This window comes from Prosopis cineraria, unplaced genomic scaffold (assembly GCF_029017545.1).
Source record: "Prosopis cineraria cultivar Desert tree isolate PC_DT_omini unplaced genomic scaffold, ASM2901754v1 PC13, whole genome shotgun sequence".
NCBI lineage: Eukaryota > Viridiplantae > Streptophyta > Magnoliopsida > Fabales > Fabaceae > Prosopis > Prosopis cineraria.
The window spans coordinates 28,869,136-28,884,626 of record NW_026555344.1 but is presented as its reverse complement, the minus strand read 5'-3'; positions in this window follow the sequence as shown (position 1 = coordinate 28,884,626).

The following is a 15,491-nucleotide window of genomic DNA, read 5'->3' as shown; positions in this document are numbered from 1 at the left end:
GGTTCAAGGCTCAGAGCGATCTAATAGAATAAGAAATGAGAATTGAACATTTAAGGTGTAAGTTTTTTTTTTTTAAATTGCACCCGGGTGTTCAATTTTAGACTTGTAACATAACTAAAAAAATTAATAAAAGAAGAAAGAAATTAATATATATATATATATATATATGTATGTATGTATCGAGAGAGAGAGAGAAGATTAAGTAGTAAATAACAACTAACAGTTAGTTTAACCAAAATATATATTTTAATAGAAGATAAATTAAGTATTTAAAATAATAGCAAAACCCAGCAATCTTATCAAATTTTAAATAACACAAAAATCTACCCTAATATGTCTCTAGATATAGATCTTATATAAATATTCAAAATAATAATACTGAATTTTAAGTTTAAATTTTATAAGCTTTATATTTATATATAGACCTAAACCTAGTATCTCTTATTTCCTTATTCTCTCAAAAGCTGCCAAACCCACATCTTCTTCTATTTTTTTATTCATTTTTTTCCTTCTGTTCTTTTTCTTTTTCACCTTCTCCATCATACGTCTCTAGCTCTCTAGCATTTTTCACTCAATTGTATCATGTAAAAGTACATTCACACCCCGTAGCATCATTCCCTCATTCTTAGTGTTGTTCTTTTACCTCCCAATAGATTTTGAAGGATGGTTGACTTCGATATTTTATTGTGAACTACATCTTCAAGTTTTAAATATAATCATGATCTCTTCTGTAAGGCGACGCAAGTAAGTCTCCTTAGTTGGTGCTAAGTCATAGAAAGATAATAAGGGATCTCTACTATTGATCCCAATAGGTGAGTGTATAAATAGCAAGGTGGCGGTTTTTGTTTTCACATGTGTTTGTCCTTTCTAGTCTCATCAAATTTTGATCTTGTTCTTGTCTATTTGTATTGGAAGCAAATCCAAAACTTGTTTATTCTCTTTATTGTGATTCTTATATCATATAAGTTTTTGAGTCAAAATTTAGTTTTTATTATCATTCTAGTTTATTTTTTTTATTTGGACAATTTATGAGACGTATTTCTTTATCTAAAATTGATGTGGTGAGTGTGTGATTGAAAGGATGATGGTGACTATTTATGTTGGTACTACTACTTCTAAAATATTATTATATTCTTCATTTTTCCTTGTGTTTGTAATTAATTTTAATTTTGACTTGGTGTCTAAAAAAAATTAAATTAGTTTTTTTAATACAATAAATTTGTTTATTTTCCCTAGTAGAACAATATTTTTATTTCAATTTTTCTTATTTTTTATTTTAATTAATTTTGCATTCTTTTAATTTCTCAATCATCATTTTATCTTATATTTATATATCAATTTTTAGGTGGGACGGTTATTCCTCAACATATATTTATTTGGCATGTAATATACTATACATACAGTTATTCCTCACCTGTAAATTTATTATATTGTAGGTGGGACGGTTATTCATCCCTATGGATTTATAAAGAGTAATACATGATATATTGTATTGGTGGGTGAGACGGTTATTCCTCCCCATGAATTAATGAGTAATATATGATATATTATATAGTAGGTAGGATAGTTATTCTCCACCAAAATTGGTGTGTTAATTGAAGGAATGCTTTGATTGTATATTTGATTACCATTGCATGATTGTCAATTTGGTTAATTGATGAAAATTTGAAAATTTTCTTATCCTTCTCAAAATTTGAAATATGAATAATTGACCGTAGTAACATTATTTTATTTTGTTATTCAATAAAAAAAATCATTTGTGAAAAACTCTGGTGTGCCTTTGCACTTAATGAGTTAGTGGTAGACTCACTCCTCTCTTAATATTTTTTTCCAGATAAGGCTCCTGTTAAAGCTTTTTATGATGAGATATTGTAACACTGCCCCGAATGTTATCCAAAAATCACATAATTTAAATAAACTAAGTATGATTAAGGAGTTGATCCTCTAACCAACTTAAGAAATAAATCATTTAAAACCTTAAAAAAATTATAGGTTCTACCTATAGCGCGCGGAAGCAAGCTGGACAAAAATAGAATAAAAATATGCTGTCATGATATCAATTTATTGCTGTCATGACAGCCCTCCTGGGCCAACTTTCAGGAGGCACCGTTCTGTCATTCGATCTCCGATCAAAGTGATTTTAAAGTTCACACATCACATTCAAAGGGTACTATAAGTGTACCAAATTTCAAAAAGATCCAACGGTTGGATTAAAAATTATATATGTTAAAAGATTGACTATTTTTGCGCTGTCATGACAGCACCTCCGGACTAACTTTTGGGGTGTACCATTTCATCATCCGACCCTTGATTGGAGCGATTCCAAATCCCACATGTCAATTTTAAATAGTACTATTAGCATACCAAATTTTAAAAAGATCCAACGGACGGATTACATTTCGTGCATGTTGCAACATCAGCATATATTGCTGTCATGACAGCTCCTCCGGACCAAATTCCGGAGTGCGCGGTTTCTCCGTCCGATATCCGATTGAAGTGATTCTAAAGCTCACACAAAGCTTATAAACGTTTTTACTTGTGACCCAAATTTTAGAGAAATCTAACGGTCGGATTAAGATTTGAACACCCAGATGCAAAAGTGCAGGTTTTTGGTAAAAACCATTTTCAAAATTGTCCAAATCTCATCCTAATGGTCACAAACTTGTGGGAACACTTTGGACACGTCAAATAAGACTAAAAACACTTGATAGAACATTTAAATGATAAAAAAACCCTTTATACCAAAATTTGACCACTCGGGTGCCATTTCCCAAAATGGACCCTAAACCCCCAAAATACATAAATCACACAAGAGTGGCCAAAAACTATTCCAAATATCATATATACATATGAATACACACGTTAAACATTTTCACTTGGCTCAGAGATCTCTGTGGGGCCCACGCACCCACTCTCTGTATCCAAGGTATATGTTTGCCCACAGCACACCATTTGCAATGCAACCACTTTGCATTTGCTTGTGGAATTACATATATACCAAAATAAATATTTGCTTGTAGTGGAAACTTGGTCTACTAAATAAATCCATCAAAACCACACACCATAGCTAAGTTTCCTAGCCACAAGTCTACAAGCAAACAAAAATTCATACACAAGCCATAATATCCACATATACTCATGCACATATACATAATCATACTTACTGGCACCCTAATTCTAAATACATTACAATATATTTTCTCAAAAGAAAGGGGTTGCAGTTCTTTACAATTCACAAACAACCCCTAGCCCTGCTCCTTTCCCTATCCTCCACTGGTTCCTTCGCCTGGACCTAGAACATTGAAAAGAAAGGGGTGAGACAACCACAGTCTCAGTAACAGAGAAATCTACATTGATTATTACAAAGCAAGCCATAATCAAATAAGCGAATAATAAATTCAACATAGTATATAATTTAGCCATTTAAAATGCATGACTTAGGCCGGTATGGCCTTTCATGACCAACAAAATGCCCCCTGGCACTCTTTAACTCGTAGGTAAATCTTATACCTACTTGTACCTCCACAGGCACAAAACATAATCTAAGGCATGATCTAATCCACCGAACCGCCTATGCCCCTTCGACGTGAATCCTGAGCAGTCAAAACTAACTCCCTCCCAGAGCCAGCTCAACTTACTCTCCATGTGAGGGCTACCATGGCCTAGGCACTCAACCTCACACTTCATATGTCGGATTCCCTCCCCCACTGAGAGGTGTCAAACACTCAATACACTAACCACTTTAGTGTACTGAGCCCATAATACGTAAGGCAACACTGAGTACTGGCAGTGTGCTATGAAATATCAAAAGTCCACACCTTCTCATTGGTGAACTCCCATCGAGATCATGCTTTTTATTCGTGTCTACCTTTCCCGAGTATTGACCACTTCAACACTCTAAGGTAGTATAACATTTATAAATCTCCCTTAAACGGTTCCTTAGCCTATCTAAGGTACCTTACTTAGTTACACTTCCTTAAGTGCAACTTCTATTCCTTATGATTAAAATACATGCAAACAAATCTCGTTTCCATAAAAACATTGTTGTTAAACAATTAGAAAACATATTTGCACTATAATCAAAGTAGTACCCCATAACCCCTTATAAAGCATATTTAATCTTTTAAAACATGTAATGCATGATAGCTAGTAATATTTATTCAAAAATAGCTAAAACAAGGTAATAAGAAATATAAATTTCCCTGTTACCTCAACCCTTTAGTACCAAAAGGTTTCTCTTATATAAAATAGGGCTCGGCTTGTTCCTTAACTTCCAAACAAATTCCACCAACAATTCCTACAACATATAAGTGATCCACATCACTTATCATGTCAAATAGCATTAATGAATACTATAACTCATACCACACAACTTGGGTCTATGAGCCATAATCCATCCCAATGGTCCATATATTAAACCAACCATTCACATAATATCACTTAACCACCAAAACAATTTATTAGCCATCACTAGGCTAATTTCCAATTTATATAATTTTTAATTAATTAAAAACCTTCACTTAGTGTCACCAACTTTCACCATTACCCCTTATAATGAAAACCAAACCTTAATTTAAATCTTATTGGGCTCAAATAGCAAAATTATAACTAAATCAATAGGCTTAAACCATTGAGGAGAAAAACCCAACCTCTTGGGGTTTGATTTGTGCCCAAAACACCTCTTTTTATCCAACTATCCACTCAAAATATTAGATCACTATATAGAAACTCAAAACATCTTCCCTAGGATCCAAAGAAATAAAAGCTTACAAAAATAAAGCCTTTGGGATCAAAATTTAGAAATTTTCTCTTCTAAAAATTGAAGAAAATCAAGAGAAAGAGAAGAGAATTGAAGTAGGGAGTTTACCCACCGTATAGCCGAGCTTGCAACGGTCGCAAAGACTTCTAGATCCAAACCTAACTCCCTCTCTTTCTCCTTTCTTCTTCCTCTCTCTCTCTCACGGGTTTCCTTTCTTTCCTTTTCCTTTTCCTTTTCTGCATTTCTGCGTCTGTTTTCCCTCTTAAATTACTGATATTAGACTTTGGGAAAAATTACAATAAAGGGCCCAACATTTTTTTTATAACACAAAAGCCCGGGTCAACTTTGGTAATTTTTCCATAGTTAAAAATCAAACAAAACCAAACTTTTGATGAGAAAAATTTAAACTCTAGACCTCTATCAAATTATTCTAAATTTTAATTTAATTATAAATATTTTATTTTATTTTTAAAAATAAATTTGATTCTTAAAATTTTTAGGATGTTGCAGATATCATTCCTAGCCGGATGGTGTAAACTGCAAACAGTTGGATAGTTATGGGATTCTGTGATGTTGTGACTATTATGGTAGTGTTTTGAGTTAAGGTGTAATTTTAGATAAATTGTCAGGCTTTCATATGAAGCTTTTTTTTCAATTTGATTTATCATTTTTTGACACTCCAATCTAGTAGGAATGGTTTAAACTTGGATAAAAAGAATTTATATTATTGGACACTTTTGTGTGGGAGGTATAGCTAGTTAAGGCTTGCTAGGCTAAGTGAGAATAAATTAGCTTAGCCTATGTGCCAGTCATGACCCAGATTTTGGGTCATGATAAGATCAAACTATCAGATTGACTCTAAACTTATTCTATTAGCTAGTACATGTCATAAGCTTCATGTGAATACTTGAATCACTCCCATCAAACGTCAGATTTGAAAATGGCACAGCTAGAAGTTCATCATTTTTGCTATCAAAATAATAGCATAATTTTGGATAAGCACGCCACGGCGCATGATGTGCCTGCCGTGGCACATGACACAATCAGAAATAGAGCACATGGTTCTGTGCCACATGTCACAGCGCATGTGCTGCATGCCACAGCGCATGTCCTATTTTCAAGGTTGAAGATTTGTGATGTTTTGAGTCGTTTGATTGTTTGCACTTCTACTAGCTCTCTTATTTGAATATATGTTTTGAGAAGTTAGGATCTTGTGATTTTGAAAACAAATAAAGGGCTATTACTCTAATTTTATATTGTTAATTGTGTGATGACTTTATAGTCCAAACCCAGGGACTTTTACAAAAGGGTTTGCAGAGTGACAAATTGATATTGTCAAGTTATGTGCATGTAGTGTGTTGTAAGGGTAGTGATAAGACCTTTGATGTGCTCTATGTAAGAGTGTTCATAGGCTTGGTTCAGTTTGGTTTTGGATAAAAACCAAACCAAACTATTCAGTTTACTCATAATTGAGACCTAATCTGTTTCTATGGAGCTTGGTTTGGTTCGATTTAGTTAATGTTTGGATCAAGCTTTAATGCACTTATTTGACTTTTTTTCCATCTTCATAATGGTGTTGTGTATTAAAATTAAATCCAATTCTTTTTTGGCTCTTTTTTTCATAAATAGAGGTATAAAAATATAATAAAATTTCAATGTGCTAACAATAATTAATCATAAAAATTGATATAAGTTTTTAAGATTAAAATTATTTAATATTATGCATTTCTATTCAAGTGCTTTAAAAATATTTATCTATGTATCTATATTTTAGTAAATAATAAAAAACTTATTATACAAAATTCAAAACAAAATGCTTCTTGTAGATAAATTGAATATGTGAGGCTTTCAAGTTGTAAATAATTAAATAATGATCATAGCATGATTATTATAATTATTTAATATTATGCATTTCCATTCAAGTCATTTAAAAATGTTTATCTATTATTATAAAAAATTCAAAACAAAATGCTTCTTGTAGATAAATAGTTATATATTTTATAAATAAATAAATAGTATTTTTTAATTAGGTTTCGTTCAGTTTCTAGTACTCAAAACTGAAACTTGAACCAAACAAATCAGTTCCCATATCATAAAAACCGAAGCAAACTTGATCGTTATTCAGTTTTAGTCGATTCTTTCTGTTTGGGTTGGTTTGGGTCAATCCTTTTAGTTTGGATTGATTTTGAATACCCTTAGTTCTAGGTGTTAGGAATAACTTTTGGTACGTGTGTGGGGTTTTAAATACCCTTGAATTGTAAAAAGTGTGAAAAGTTGTGAAAATGCATTTGAGTGTCCATCTTTCTTATGTTATCTAATTTAAAAGTAAAATCCATGCCATTAGATAGTTTATAAAAAGAACTTTCTGTAGACACCTATATTTCCTTATTTAGACATCGAACGGAGAAATGGGGCATGTCAGAAGTTGCCTTAGGCTATTGTCAAATGACAATAGAATTGTTGTTTGCTATGTTCAACATGCCACGGTACATGGCGCCTGTGCCACACCACATGGCACAGAGAGGGACAGTTGCAATACATGTGCACATGCCGCGGCGCGTTACCCTATTTTACATTTCTTGATATATTTAAAAGAATTTTGAACCTGTTCACTCTCATGAGATATCCCATGCTTTCAAAACATTATTTTACTCTGATTTAAGGTTTAGTAAATTATATTTTAGTGAATTTGATTTATAAAAACTAGGGATCCCATTTCTACAAACTATAAAACTTGGTAATCTAATTGGTTTAGCCTATTGATTGCCTAGGACTTTGTAGTTTGTTTTTTTATTAAGTAAGGAGATCTTTCACACCATAACCACTATAGAGGAGGAAGAGAACCACAACTCAAAGCCATGCAAAATCAGGGCAATGACACAACCAAGGGAGAGGGAAAAATGATCGATGGTGGCCAGGGAAAAAGAATTCACGATTACCCTCCAACAACGGCGAATGAGCATGCCAAGTCACCAGTAACAATAGGATAGATGGAGGGAAGGCAAAATAGAGGAAGGACCAAGCTCACTCTCTCTGGCTTAGTTCTCGGACCATCCAAGAATGGGAAGGAGAAGGAAAAAAGATCTAATGCGTTTTTGGGTTTTGATCTTTTGAATTTTTTTTATAAATGACATAATGGCAACTTTATAAAGGCTAAGACAAAATGAAAATAAAGATGCTCAGAGAATTTAAAGAATTCAAACACTGGACCTTTGGATGCACATTAGATGTAGTTACCACTAAACTACCAATCACTTGTTAATCTTTTTCCAAAAACTTAATAAATATACACGTAAATTATCTTACTATAAATTTTAATTAACTTGAATTCCTAGGTTATGAAATTCTCACCTCAAAAAAAATTTGGTCCTCAAAATTTAAATATTATTTGATCTCAGTCTTTGAATAAGTGCAAATAACTTTCAACTTTTCATATAGCTTCCTCTCCAAAAAGGTTACACCCCAACACCTTCACGGAGGCGATTTCTTTTAATCATAACTTCTGTATTTGTCTATTTTTAATGGTCACAGGAACTTCCTCCCATGTTAAATTTTTGGTCTACGAGAAGGGCATATGTGAAAGGTCATAAATTATTTCGCTGCATCAATACATGAAACACTATATGAATAGCCGATAATTCAAGCAATAATGCCAACCAGCACGTAACACCACTCTCTCTTGGATCTCAAATGGGCTGATATACCTTGAGGTCCATTTTTCTTTCTTCCTAAATTTCATCACACTCTTTATAGGAGACACCTTGAGAAGCACTTTTCCCTTAATTATTGTAATGACCCCAAAATTTAACTTAAATTAACATCTATAATTATATGATTTAAGTGCATCTTATTAATTTTTTGGAGTAGACATAATATAGATTGGTAGCTTAGTGGTAATGTAACACTCCAGAAATTGGGTAAAATTGAAATAAATGATAAAATATTTTGTAATGACCAGAAAATTCAAGAATTTCAAACAATGCAATAAATTTTATTTAAGCATCAAAAAGGAGTTGGTGTAAATTCAAAAAAATTTAAGATAAATTAATTAATTAATTAATTTTTCTCTTGGTATATTTTGACTTAAATTTTTCTAACCCCAAAATTTTAGTAGAATTAAAATTTATAATAAGAAATTTTGAATGTATCTTATTTAAAGTTTTGGAGTAAATTGTAATAACCTAGGAATTTAAGTACGATTAAAATTAATAATAAGTTATTTGATTGTATTTGATTAATTTTTGAAACAAATAAGACAAGAGGGAACGTTAGGTGTAATGGAAATCGTATTAGTAATTCATATATTGAGTCATTGGTTCAAATTTTGCTGATGCTTGAGAGGTTTTTTATTTTTTCAGCCCTTAGGGAGATTACTATATTGCCCCTTTTGTGTAAAAAAAATAAAATAATAATAATAATCAGGTGGGGCGCTATTTTGAGATTTCCCCAACAAACTTTGGGTCTTATTTTGTAAATGTCCCAAGGAGTTTATTATCATTCTCTCCCTCCTTGTCAGTTAGAAGCTGGAGAACAGAGTGAAAAAGCGTTCCCGTCTGTCTCTGTTTCTCTCCTTCTTTCCCGTCACGTAGGCTTCATCTTGCCGTTGGTATACTTGACTCTTCATCGCCACCAAGTGTCCGTCACTTTCCTTGGCTGTTCTTCCATCTCTGTCCAGTAAAGTAGTTGAAGTTCTTCTTCGTTTATGCTCTGTTGCGTGGCTGCCAAAGGTGTGTGGGTGTGTGCCTGTTCAATCTTTCTTCTTCCTTTCCTTCTTAGCGGTTGAACGTCCATGTGTGTGTGCTTAGTAAGCTTAAGTCCTTCCTCTTTTTGGTCTGTAATTTCAGCTTTGTTTCCTTCTCTTGGGGCAGCCAAGCTGAAGCTCTTCTCCTCTTCTTTGCGTGGTCCGTGAAGTATGGTGTTGCATCTATTACTGTGCTTTGGTTGAGATAAGGTATTGATTCTTTCTTCTTACGTTAGTATGACCTTAATAGCAGTGTGAATCATGCTTACTGCTTTTGGATATTTCATTAACTTTTATAAGGAAGTGTTAATATTCCATGGATTTAACTTGAGTTTTGTGAAGATTTTTTTTTTTCTAAAGCTATTGTGAGACAAATTGGCTTTTGGAAAATTGCATGGCTGATTATAAATAATAATATTGTTTTAAGACTTCATTTAAGGAACACACCTAAGGTGTTCAATAAAACGCGTGATAGAAGAACTTTGAAATTTTAACATGATTAAGGGTGGTATATATATATATATATATATATTTATGAATATATATACTTGAGAAGGGTTCAATAGAAGCAAAGTGTTAAATAGAGGGATATATATGCATATATATTAAGTTTAGTAGAGATTAGAGGAATCAAAGGATAAATTATATTTAGTTGAAAACTTAAGTGATCATGGCAGTGTTCATATTGTAAAAGAGTTTATTAAACTTGAGTAAAAGATCACTAAATTATCTTTTACATTGAATAGGGTGCTTAGAAGAAGAAAGATTTAACTCTAAAGAGTGAATTTGCACTTGGAAACATTACAGGTAAGTGAATAATATCTCAAATGACTTCTTAGTAAATTTATTTTCTTTACAATAATGTTTAAGAACATTCATAACTGTTTATATTGGTATATTTTAAATTTTGTTGTCAACTATCATGAATAAAAATATTTCTATCGTATATAGTTTTATAAGAAGAATTAGAATTATTTTACGATTGGGTATCTACCATTATTTAATATATTGGCAATGTTTGATTTTACGGTTTAAGAAATGATTTATTATTATGACTCATGGATGCTTGATTTAAAGTGTGGGATTGAATCAGAACGCTGGTTGTTAACGGCAATTCCATTAGCTCTTAGTGCACCATGGTACACCTAGCTAGTAGGGTCTTTATAGGAAGTGCTAGCCTCATGTACAGGCCAATGCACATGGAACAAAGGGATGGATATTCATGAACATTGTACTCACGCTTGTTTCATGGCTTATGCCACGCATGTTTTATGATTTTCAACTACACTTGACTGGTTACTTACTCTCATGAACTGTGTGTCCATGCTAGTTTGTTATTTACCCTCGTGGATTGTGTGTCCACGTTTGTTATCCGTTCTGATAAAGTCCTCCTAAGGAATAATTTGAAATCTCTGATTTTAAATGAATCTTACTAAACAAGTTGATTTTCATGAATTGATTTCTTTATAAAGAGATGTGCATTTTTCCTAACTGTTTTGATACAAGCTTGGGAGTTATGAAGTGGAATTTGATTATTGTGTTATCATCATATGAGGTTGGTTTTGGATTAAATTCTTAAATAAAATTATTCAATTTGAGTTATGTACTCCTACTTTTCTACATGACTATTTTAATTAAATTCATGTTTCTTTCATTTATAATTCTTTCTTTTAATTTCCTTTAATTTTAATTTGGGATGTTATTCACTAAAAAAAATATTTTTGACTCAAATGATATAACTGAACTTGTGTCTCGAGGTGTCCATTGAGGAGTTTTATTGCTGAACTGAAGCGAGAGGATTATTTCAGACAAATCCTAATTTGATGAAATTTTAAATTTTGTACTTATGTTGGACTTTGATCTTAGGTGCTCCACGTAGACTACAAGTAGGACCCTCATATTTTTTTTAAAATTGAATATATGATTTAATATTGCAAAAAATTTTAATCATCCTATTAATGTGTTTAGAGTATTAACCTAGAAGTTTCTCTAATCAAGACTTAAGAGATGTGAGTTTTGTGCCCATATCCCATGCTGGTCACACCTGATTTTTGAGATGTGACAATTATAAACTCTGACTCTTGGCATCAGATGTTCACACAAGATTCATGACCGCTTTCAATTGTTAGTAGTCTTTCTCTACTTACCTTCACATTCACAATGACATTTTGCACCAAATTCAGTCTCCAAAAAATTTTATTTTAACATCACACCATTCAAATGGAAATATTCATTGTTATAGTACAACTCCCTAAAATCCATAGTTGTTTCAACTTCCACCAACAATCAAAATACAATATCTTAGTATAATGTCTAAAATTTGAATTGTTCTTCCATATCAATCATTAGTTTGTGATAGTACCCAAAGCTTATTGAAAAGCCTATCAAAGGAATATTATAATTCTTGACCCACGACTAAAATGATGGAACTCTATGGAATTCTACAATATTATCCAATCATTGCTCTGCCTCAATTTGCACACATCCAATTAGCATGAGACAAATTACATTACAATGCCTTTCCTCATACAATCTCTACAACATAAATATTTGATGTACAATGACTCTAATCTTCTTCTTAATTATGTCCTTCACCGCTATTATATGTTCCGAGCTATCCATGAATTTTCTGCTTAAATAATTGTTACCATATTAACACTTCCAAAACGATCTCATTACTGCAGAATATATCTTTAGGAGCGGGTATTTAGGAGTGCTTTTTAAATAAGCGCTCTAAAATATGAATGCGGAATTTACTGGAGTGCTTTTCTAAATAAACGCTCCTGTATGTCAGGCTTCTCAATGAGATAACGCTCCTAATTAATATAAATAAAATATTGTAAAAAATTTAAAAATACCTTCGGAAGCACTCATACTTAAGCGCTTCGAAAGAGCTCTGAAATATCATATCTTCTAGAGTGCTCGTGGATGAGTACTTCGGAAGATGAGCTCTTCCGGAGCGCTTGTCAAAGACCGCTCCGGAAGAGGAGGTCTTCCAAAGCGCTCTTTAATGAGCGCTTCGAAAGAGTGATTCCAGCCTTTATTTATTTTTCGTCAGTTTTCTTTTCTCCATTCAATTTCTTTCAAACCTCTCTCTCTTTTGCTGAGGCCGTGCGTTCCCAACAAGTTCTAGATCTTTGTTGTATCAGTCTATCATCACCGCTGTTTGCTGTTCCAGTTTACTGTTTGCTGTTTCTTTCAAGAGCACTGTTCGCTGTTCACTGCTCGTCCATCTCTGTGTCGTGTATCTGTCTCTGTTTCTGTGCCACATCACCGTCCATCTCCTGCGTTGCCGCGGCCGTCGCCGTCGCCGACATATGTCTGCTGAGCATTGTTCGCTATCTACTGTTTGCTGTTCTAGATCTGCATCTCTGTTCCAGATCTGTATTGTTGTTGCAGATCTATGCCACTACTGTACACCGGAGGAAGCGACACCATGAAGACCTCTGTTGCCACCGTGCGTCACTGCTGTATAGCGGAGGAAGCAACGTCGTTGCTGCCGTGAATACTGCCATTTTCTGCCGTGAAGACTACACTTTGAAGGTATTTTTTTTAATAATTAATTTATATATTTGAGAATAAATTTCAAATATTTTTTTAATAATCAATATTATAGATAATATATGAATTGAAGTTATTTATATTAAAATTATGGAGTATTGATAGTTGATAATTTAGATTAAAGTTGAGGAAACTACTTGAACATTTTTATTTTATTTATGAAATATACTTTTAAGGGAGATTATTGTTATTAATTAAATTACAATTGATTGATAGAATTTAGATGCATTATGCTACTAAATTTTTATTTGGATGAATTGATTTTTTTAGTTTAAATGTATTGTGTTGTGGAATTCGATTGTTTGATCATTTGGAAGGTTCTTCTTTTAAGGAAGATGCTATTGATTTTTTTTTTTATAGAAATCTAAGTCTTTTGTTTATTGAATTTTGGTAATCATATTAGTGATATGGATCGTAAGTGGATGTCGGCTAATCGACTATCTAGAAAATATTGGGATGGTATGGATGAATTCATTGAATTTGTATTTTTTCGTGATCAAGACCCTTGTGGAGTCATATGTCCTTGTTTGAAATGTTGCTATAGAAAAAGAGTAAAGCCAATAGAATTGAAAGATCATTTAATATGTAATGGGATTGATCCAACTTATACTTGTTGGACCATGCATGGGGAGATAAGGAATAATGCAAGTGATTGGAGGGATAGTGCGAGCTACTTAACATTTGATCGTGATAGTGGGATATATGATGTTGACCGTTTTGATGAAATGATTGATGTGATTGAAGAGGATCTTAAGGACTGACCTAAGATGTTTGAGAGATTGAAGAGTGATGCTGATAAACCATTATACCTTGATTGTAAAAAATTCACAAAACTATCAGTTATTTTGAAACTATACAACCTAAAAGCAGCGAATGGATGGAGTGATAAGAGTTTCATAGATTTGCTTGAACTCTTATATGAAATGTTACCTGAGTATAACGAGCTTCCACCTAATACTTACGAAACTAAAAAAGTGCTCTGTTCTATTAGGATGAGCTATGAGAAGATACATGCATGTCCAAATGATTGTGTCCTCTTTCAGAAAGAGTATTCAACCTTAGATAAGTGTCCAAAATGTGATGCATCACGATACAAAAGAAATGGATGTAGCCCAGCGAAGGCATTATGGTATTTTCCAATCATACCAAAATTTAAACGCTTATACAGCATTGCAGAAGATGCTAAACACTTAACATGGCATGCTGATGAGAGAATTAAGGATGGCAAGCTATGACACCCTGCAAATTCTCCTCAATGGAAAAAGTTTGATCTTATATACCCTGAGTTTGGGGTTGAAAATAGAAACTTACGCCTTGCACTAACTACTGACGGAATGAACCCACATGGCATCCAGATATTGAACTTGGTTTGGTAAGTTTCAATTAATATCATCTGTTGATATTACTTATATATATATATATAAGGAAATGTTTTTTAATTATTCTAATATCTTCTTTAAATAGAGGGAAGAAGTTGGACCTAATGCTCCAATTTCTCGAGCTCTTATTTGGAAGATTGCTCGAGAAGATAAAGAAGGTAAATTACCTGATGAACGCACTCGAAAAGTTTGGGAGGATTGTGTGAGTAATAATATTTTAGTGTATTACTTTATTTACATTATTTACTTAATAATTAGTTTACAATTTGTTCAACAGGAAGCATTATCACAATCAATATCACAAGATGATGTGGGGGAGCATGTGGATGTCCTTGGTAGGGCATTAGGAGCTCCAGAGGTCTCTGGTCATGTTAGAGGAGTCGAATTTGGCATTTCTCAGGGCACTTACTTTGGATATCGGTCCAAAATTTTTACTGAAGATGATTTTAATGCAAGGATGGCAAAAATGGAGGCGAGAATGGAAAAAAAAATTCAAGTTCAAATGGAAAAGAGATTTGAGCAAATGATTGGAGTTGTAAATGTGCCACAAGGTAGCCCCAGTGATAAAGATAGTTATTATTTCCATACTAAAGAAGACTTTCCTAAGGTTATAATTTTTCTTTCTATTATCTTCTCTTTATTCACAAATTATGTTTCACATTTTTTTTAAAATATTAATTTTTAATTTTTAGGGCGAGTCTCAATGTCAATTATGGTTAGAATCACCACATTGTCGTGTTGTGGCACTCGGATCTGTGTATAATGACAATAGTATTACTATACACTCCAGACCGTTGCCTGCTGATCACTTAAAGGTGACTATAACTATTCCAATAGAAAATGATATTGAGTTGCCAGTGCAAATAGAAGATGAGGATATATTCATGATTTTTGATGCGGTTGGAACTTATGTGGCTTGGCCTTCAAAGCTCTTACGGCCTTACCAATCCATTTTACATCTTGTAGTCCTCAAAATTTAAAGAAGTTGTAAAGAAGCCAATCAAATCGAAAGGAAAGCCGTCGAAAGGATCTACTTCTGTGACTAAGGCAA